The following is a 7,964-nucleotide window of genomic DNA, read 5'->3' on the forward strand; positions in this document are numbered from 1 at the left end:
ACAGCCTGTCACCGTGAACGGCGTGAACCAAGTTTGCCAAGTGTAGTACTTTCGGTACTACCGTAGTACCCAAAAGCGACATATCCTATAGCGTAGTACTATTTTGGGTACTACGCTATAGTCGCTGCTGATACTACTGGTCGGCGGAAATACGTCAGAGGGTAGAGACTGTAGAGGGACCGCAATATAGATATTTCTAATTACTAATTTCAAAATACATAATGCATGGTCCGTGAGCCAAGACAAATGTTAGTATTATTGTATCGTACATACATACCGCAAGTTATAAAGTAATATAAAGAAATAAAGTGACAGTTTTAATCTTACTGACAGCTGATATACTGATGGTATAAGTGAATAAATAAAGTGACGAAATTTGTAAAATGTACATAAAAATAATTTTTAAAAGTATATAAAGGACTGAATATTTTAGATAAGTATAACAATAAATTTTATAATATAAAATGTAAGATATAAATATTTTGTGGTACTTTGTGGGATTTTATTTCAGATTAAATTATAATAATGTGTTTACTATGTCACTGTGCTGAGGATAGAACTATGCGGATTTTCAAAATTAAAATAAAGGAATAGACTAAACATAATGTGGTTATTGTGTCATCGTTGAGATTCAAACTATGTTAATTGAGACGGATAATAAAATAAATGAGTGAAAAAACTGGGTAAATACAATAATAAATAAAGAAGCTGACAAATTAGATATATAATATAAAATGTAAGATATTTTATAGTACTTCCTGGGATTTTATTTCAGATTAAATTATAGTAATGTGTTTACTATGTCACTACTGAGGATGGAGCTATGTGGATTGAACATTAAAATGAAAGGAATAGATTCACCATATTATGGTTACTGTGTCATCGCTGAGGATCAAACTGTGTTAATTGAGATGAATATTAAAATAAACAAGTCAACACATTGGGTAAATACGATACAAATAAAGAAGCTGACAGATTACATTTGTAATTTCAAATGTAAGATTTTATATAGTACTTTTTGGGATTTTGTTTCAGATTAAATTATTGTAAAGTGTTTACTATGTCAATGCTGAGAATGGAGCTATGTGGATTGAACATTAAAACAAAAAGAATAGATTCACCATAATGTTATTTCTGCGTCATCGCTGATGAGGATCAAACTGTGTTAATTGAGACAGATATTAAAATAAATGAGTCAGCAATTTAGGTAAATGCAATAATAAATAAAGAAAATGACAGAATAGATATATAATATAAAATGTAAGATGTTTTATAGTACTTTGTGGGATTTGGTTTCAGATTAAATTATAGTAATGTACGTGTGTTTACTGTATCACTGCTGAGGATGAAGTTATGTGGATCGAACATTAAAAAAAAAGAATAGATTCACCATAATGTGGTTACTGTGTCATCGCTGAGGATCAAATTGTGATAATTGAGATGAATATTAAAATAAAGAAGCTGACAGATTAGATATATAATATAACATGTTAGATATTTTACAGTACTTTGTGGGATTTTATTTAAAGTTAATATATGTAAAATAAAATTTTTGTTTTCTTTTTACAATTGTATCTATATTAATTACTATATGTTGCAATCTCTTAAAATTAAGCCTCTGCTTTTATTAGCAAACTAATAGTTCCACACGGCAGTGATGCCAGAATCAAGCTTTTAGCAACAAAAATGAAGATAAGCGCTAGCCAGAAGGAGTATAGAAAATTTAAAGGGAAGCGGTACAAACACAACTATGCCTGGAGAGCATAGGTGTGATTTGGACTTCAGGCAACATTGGCTTTAGAAGAAGAGCGACTACCGCTAACCGTGATATTTTTACGTGTTATCCGTGTGAAGTGGTGCTGCGTTTACCTAAAAACTCAAAGCAAATAAAAATGCTTTTCCTAAATTGATTTGTAATATTGATAAAATGGTCAAATGTAGCCATTAATTAATTAGATTTGGTAATAAATACAGAAAATGCGTTTTATTATAACAAATGAGTTGAGGTAAAATAAACTCAATGTTTTTATATTAATCTGTTAACAAATGCATTTTTTTATTTATTATTGAGTCCAATAAATTAATGGTTATTAAAAAAAAAATTCCTTGTAATGAAAAGAAAAATAAAAAAATTTTAAACTTCACCAAGACTCGAACACGAGCCCACCGCATGACAAACGGCAACCTTACCGCCTGCGCTACAGCGCTCACTTGATGTACTAAGAGCAAAACAGCCTTTTAAAGACTGACTACAATTCTTTCACTAACTCGTCATAAACGATCAAGAATTAGCTGCAATAATAAATACATTTATCTCCACAGCATTATTGCACTAAATTTATTATGTTTTTAATTTGAAGCATACATTTTACATGAAGATACGATACTTTAAGGGTGTTCATGCAATACTCTAAATACAAAACTATTCATATGCTCGTTTATCATAGTTATTCGACTACATATAACAAATATTATAATATTACTTAATTAATTTATGATAGTTGAGCATATGAATAGGTTTGTATATAGAGTACTGAATGGTTACCCTTAAATTATCATATCTTCATGCAAAATGTATGCTTCAAATTAAAAACAATAAATTTAGTACAATAATGCTATGTAGATAAATGTATTTCTTATTACAGCTAATTCTTGATCATTTATGACGAATTAATAAAAGAATTGTAGTCAGTCTTTAAAAAGCCTGTTTTGCTCTTGGTACATCAAGTGAGCGCTGTAGCGCAGGCGGTAAGGTTGCCGTTTCTCATGCGGTGGGCTCGTGTTCGAGTCTTGGTGAAGATTAAAATCTTTTTCATTTTTTTTTTCATTACAAGGAACTTTTTTTTTAATAACCATTAACTTATTGGACTCAATAATAAATAAAAAAAGTGCATTTGTTAACAGATTAATATAAAAACATTGAGTTTATTTTACCTCAACTCATTTGTTATAATAAAACGCATTTTTTGTATTTATTACCAAATCTAATTAATTAATGGCTACATTTGACCATTTTATAAAATTTAAAAATCAATTTAGGAAAAGCATTTTTATTTTATTCATTCACTTTTACCATAAGTATTTCAGCTGTCAGATAGATCAAAGCTGTCACTACTCCTTATTTCTTTATTACACTTTATTTTTCCGTATACTAACATTTGTCTTCGTTCACGCCAAGGTTGCCAAGTCCGCCATCTTGAATAGTACTACGCTCTATAGTAAGTGAATTTTGATATAAGGAATGCAGACTGCACAAAGTATACTGCCAGCGGAAATACATCAGTAGCCATCTTAAATGCAGAACGTAATATATCAAAAATTATATATAGTATATTCACAGCCTGTCACCGTGAACGGCGTGAACGAAGACAAATGTTAGTATACGGAAAAATAAAGTGTAATAAAGAAATAAGGAGTAATGATAGCTTTGATCTATCTGACAGCTAAAGTACTTATGGTATAAGTGAATGAATAAAATAAAAATGCTTTTCCTAAATTGATTTTTAAATTTTATAAAATGGTCAGATGTAGCCATTAATTAATTAGATTTGGTAATAAATACAAAAAATGCGTTTTATTATAACAAATGAGTTGAGGTAAAATAAACTCAATGTTTTTATATTAATCTGTTAACAAATGCACTTTTTTTATTTATTATTGAGTCCAATAAGTTAATGGTTATTAAAAAAAAAGTTCCTTGTAATGAAAAAAAAAATGAAAAAATTTTAATCTTCACCAAGACTCGAACACGAGCCCACCGCATGATAAACGGCAACCTTACCGCCTGCGCTACAGCGCTCACTTGATGTACCAAGAGCAAAACAGGCTTTTTAAAGACTGACTACAATTCTTTTATTAATTCGTCATAAATGATCAAGAATTAGCTGTAATAAGAAATACATTTATCTACATAGCATTATTGTACTAAATTTATTGTTTTTAATTTGAAGCGTACATTTTGCATGAAGATATGATAATTTAAGGGTAACCATTCAGTACTCTATATACAAACCTATTCATATGCTCAACTATCATAAATTAATTAAGTAATATTATAATATTTGTTATATGTAGTCGAATAACTATGATAAACGAGCATATGAATAGTTTTGTATTTAGAGTATTGCATGAACACCCTTAAAGTATCGTATCTTCATGTAAAATGTATGCTTCAAATTAAAAACATAATAAATTTAGAGCAATAATGCTGTGGAGATAAATGTATTTATTATCGCAGCTAATTCTTGATCGTTTATGACGAGTTAATGAAAGAATTGTAGTCAGTCTTTAAAAGGCTGTTTTGCTCTTATTACATCAAGTGAGCGCTGTAGCGCAGGCGGTAAGGTTGCCGTTTGTCATGCGGTGGGCTCGTGTTCGAGTCTTGGTGAAGTTTAAAATTTTTTTATTTTTCTTTTCATTACAAGGAATTTTTTTTTTAATAACCATTAATTTATTGGACTCAATAATAAATAAAAAAATGCATTTGTTAACAGATTAATATAAAAACATTGAGTTTATTTTACCTCAACTCATTTGTTATAATAAAACGCATTTTCTGTATTTATTACCAAATCTAATTAATTAATGGCTACATTTGACCATTTTATCAATATTACAAATCAATTTAGGAAAAGCATTTTTATTTGCTTTGAGTTTTTAGGTAAACGCAGCACCACTTCACACGGATAACACGTAAAAATATCACGGTTAGCGGTAGTCGCTCTTCTTCTAAAGCCAATGTTGCCTGAAGTCCAAATCACACCTATGCTCTCCAGGCATAGTTGTGTTTGTACCGCTTCCCTTTAAATTTTCTATACTCCTTCTGGCTAGCGCTTATCTTCATTTTTGTTGCTAAAAGCTTGATTCTGGCATCACTGCCGTGTGGAACTATTAGTTTGCTAATAAAAGCAGAGGCTTAATTTTAAGAGATTGCAACATATAGTAATTAATATAGATACAATTGTAAAAAGAAAACAAAAATTTTATTTTACATATATTAACTTTAAATAAAATCCCACAAAGTACTGTAAAATATCTAACATGTTATATTATATATCTAATCTGTCAGCTTCTTTATTTTAATATTCATCTCAATTATCACAATTTGATCCTCAGCGATGACACAGTAACCACATTATGGTGAATCTATTCTTTTTTTTTAATGTTCGATCCACATAACTTCATCCTCAGCAGTGATACAGTAAACACACGTACATTACTATAATTTAATCTGAAACAAAATCCCACAAAGTACTATAAAACATCTTACATTTTATATCATATATCTAATTTGTCAGCTTCTTTATTTATTATTGTATTTACCCAGTTTTTTCACTCATTTATTTTATTATCCGTCTCAATTAACATAGTTTGAATCTCAACGATGACACAATAACCACATTATGTTTAGTCTATTCCTTTATTTTAATTTTGAAAATCCGCATAGCTCCATCCTCAGCACAGTGACATAGTAAACACATTACTATAATTTAATCTGAAATAAAATCCCACAAAGTACCACAAAATATTTATATCTTACATTTTATATTATAAAATTTATTGTTATACTTATCTAAAATGTTCAGTCCTTTATATACTTTTAAAAATTATTTTTATGTACATTTTACAAATTTCGTCACTTTATTTATTCACTTATACCATCAGTATATCAGCTGTCAGTAAGATTAAAACTGTCACTTTATTTCTTTATATTACTTTATAACTTGCGGTATGTATGTACGATACAATAATACTAACATTTGTCTTGGCTCACGGACCATGCATTATGTATTTTGAAATTAGTAATTAGAAATATCTATATTGCGGTCCCTCTACAGTCTCTACCCTCTGACGTATTTCCGCCGACCAGTAGTATCAGCAGCGACTATAGCGTAGTACCCAAAATAGTACTACGCTATAGGATATGTCGCTTTTGGGTACTACGGTAGTACCGAAAGTACTACACTTGGCAACCTTGATCAGAGGGGCGAGGGGATTTCTAGGGAGTTTGTACGTAGCTGTCAAATGGCGCGATTAACCCTCAATTTTATATCATCAACAAAAATAATATTTTCGGAAAACGATTGTGGAAAAGAAGGAAGGATTTTAATAAATAACAGAGAAGACAAAATATATCAGATGAGTATAAATTAATAAAAAAAATGAAAATTATTGTGAATTTTTAAGAAAATATACTTTGTGGTTATTTTATTTTTGTTATAGTTGAAATCCGGTTATGATGACTTTCAATTAAGGACAAAAGTAATTATAGACTAATAAATGAAAAAGTATTAAAACATGAAGCACTTCTCTGTATGGCCCAGTCATTTCAATAATTGTGACTTAATGTTATAATAGTGAATGTGTAAGCGATTAGTGCATATACAACAAACTCTTATTGTAAATTTAATAATCTTGTATGACAATGTTTTAATTGCTATTATTTTAAATTAAAGCTAGTTTAATTAACTTATTTTTATTTCATCCCTTTCTCAAAATTCTAAACACACATGGTAATTACCTATTCTTGTAGTAGTCATATATTCGTTAAATTACATACAAAATTACAACTGTTTTATATTTGTAAAGCATAGCTGTTTGTTGCAATGATTTTTATTATTCAATGTGAGACAAATTGCATTTTGTTTAGGCAAATGTCTTATTTATCCGCCACATCCTTCCATATCTTATGTAACATTTATTTGCCTTGTTAGTTCTTTCTTTTAGTTTTCAAAATATACGATTAATTTTTTGCTTTTTTTATATACACTCAGATATAGCTATTCTATTGACTAATTAATATTATAAATGTCAAGATGATTGGTAAACCATTGTTCTATTAAAGTTGAAGAATGGACACTTGAATTATTTTACTTATAATGTTTGGCATCTCTTCCATAGGATATCTTCTCTTTAAATTTGAGAGGATGTTGTTCTCCAATACATTTAAGGATACTGCTGAATTTATCTTGCTTTTAGCTTCAAATAATTCACATTTGGATATCCTTCCTCAATATATAATAAATATTTTGTTAGTCCTATTTGTTTGTGAAATTTATCTGTTCTAAAAAGGTACGATTTCACTTGTCGCTCGTCGTGAGCGACAAATGGTCACGTGGGACAAAGTATACTACACTTTCTGCTTATTCTTTCGCTAGCGACACTGAAATAAAGTTGGATTTATCCAACTTTTCAGCGACATCGCTAGTATCGCCCGTATCGCCTGTATCGCTGCTCGTATGTTTTCAACGGAACGGAACAGGCGGATCGTGTGAATTTTAAATTTGAAAAATGGATGGAAATTCAAATTGAAAATACATTTGTCACATTTATAGCAAGCCGATACATATGAAGCTAAAAAATAATATAATGAATAATTATTGTAATTAATATATAAGAAACGTTGAATATAATTAACCCAAAAAACAGGCTTTGCTTGTAAAATAATACGGCATATATACAGAGTGAAGCTGTTATACCGCCCTAGAATATAGATGCAAAAAGACGAGTATCTCTTTAATTATAAAAGATATTCAATTTGTGCATAGGACCTTCTCGAATTCTCTTGTTATTTGCTTTCGCAAAGGTCATATATAAAAATTGAATATCTCTTATATAGTTAAAAAGATATGCATCTTTTTCTACTAATGTTTTGGGGCGGTTTAAGTTCCTTACCGTGTATAGATTTCTTACTAAAAACAGAATCTTAAATTGTAACATTTTTATTACAAAATAAATTCAATTAAGTTTTATTATGAGTAACATGTAGCAACAATTAATTTTACTAATAAAATTATCAAACTAGGGATAATCATAACTTTACTAATGTAAATTATTATTTTCTGATATATGAACTATATAATTTTCATCCTCTCATGCTATATAGGAAAATGAAGGAATTATTTTCATAACAAGGATTTAAGAAAACATTCATTTCAAATATATATGAAACCTTTATTAATTCC

Source organism: Prorops nasuta, unplaced genomic scaffold, assembly GCF_024137725.1.
Source record: "Prorops nasuta isolate Cenicafe-Biocafe unplaced genomic scaffold, Cenicafe_Pnas_1.2 PNAS00012, whole genome shotgun sequence".
Classification (NCBI taxonomy): Eukaryota; Metazoa; Arthropoda; class Insecta; order Hymenoptera; family Bethylidae; genus Prorops; species Prorops nasuta.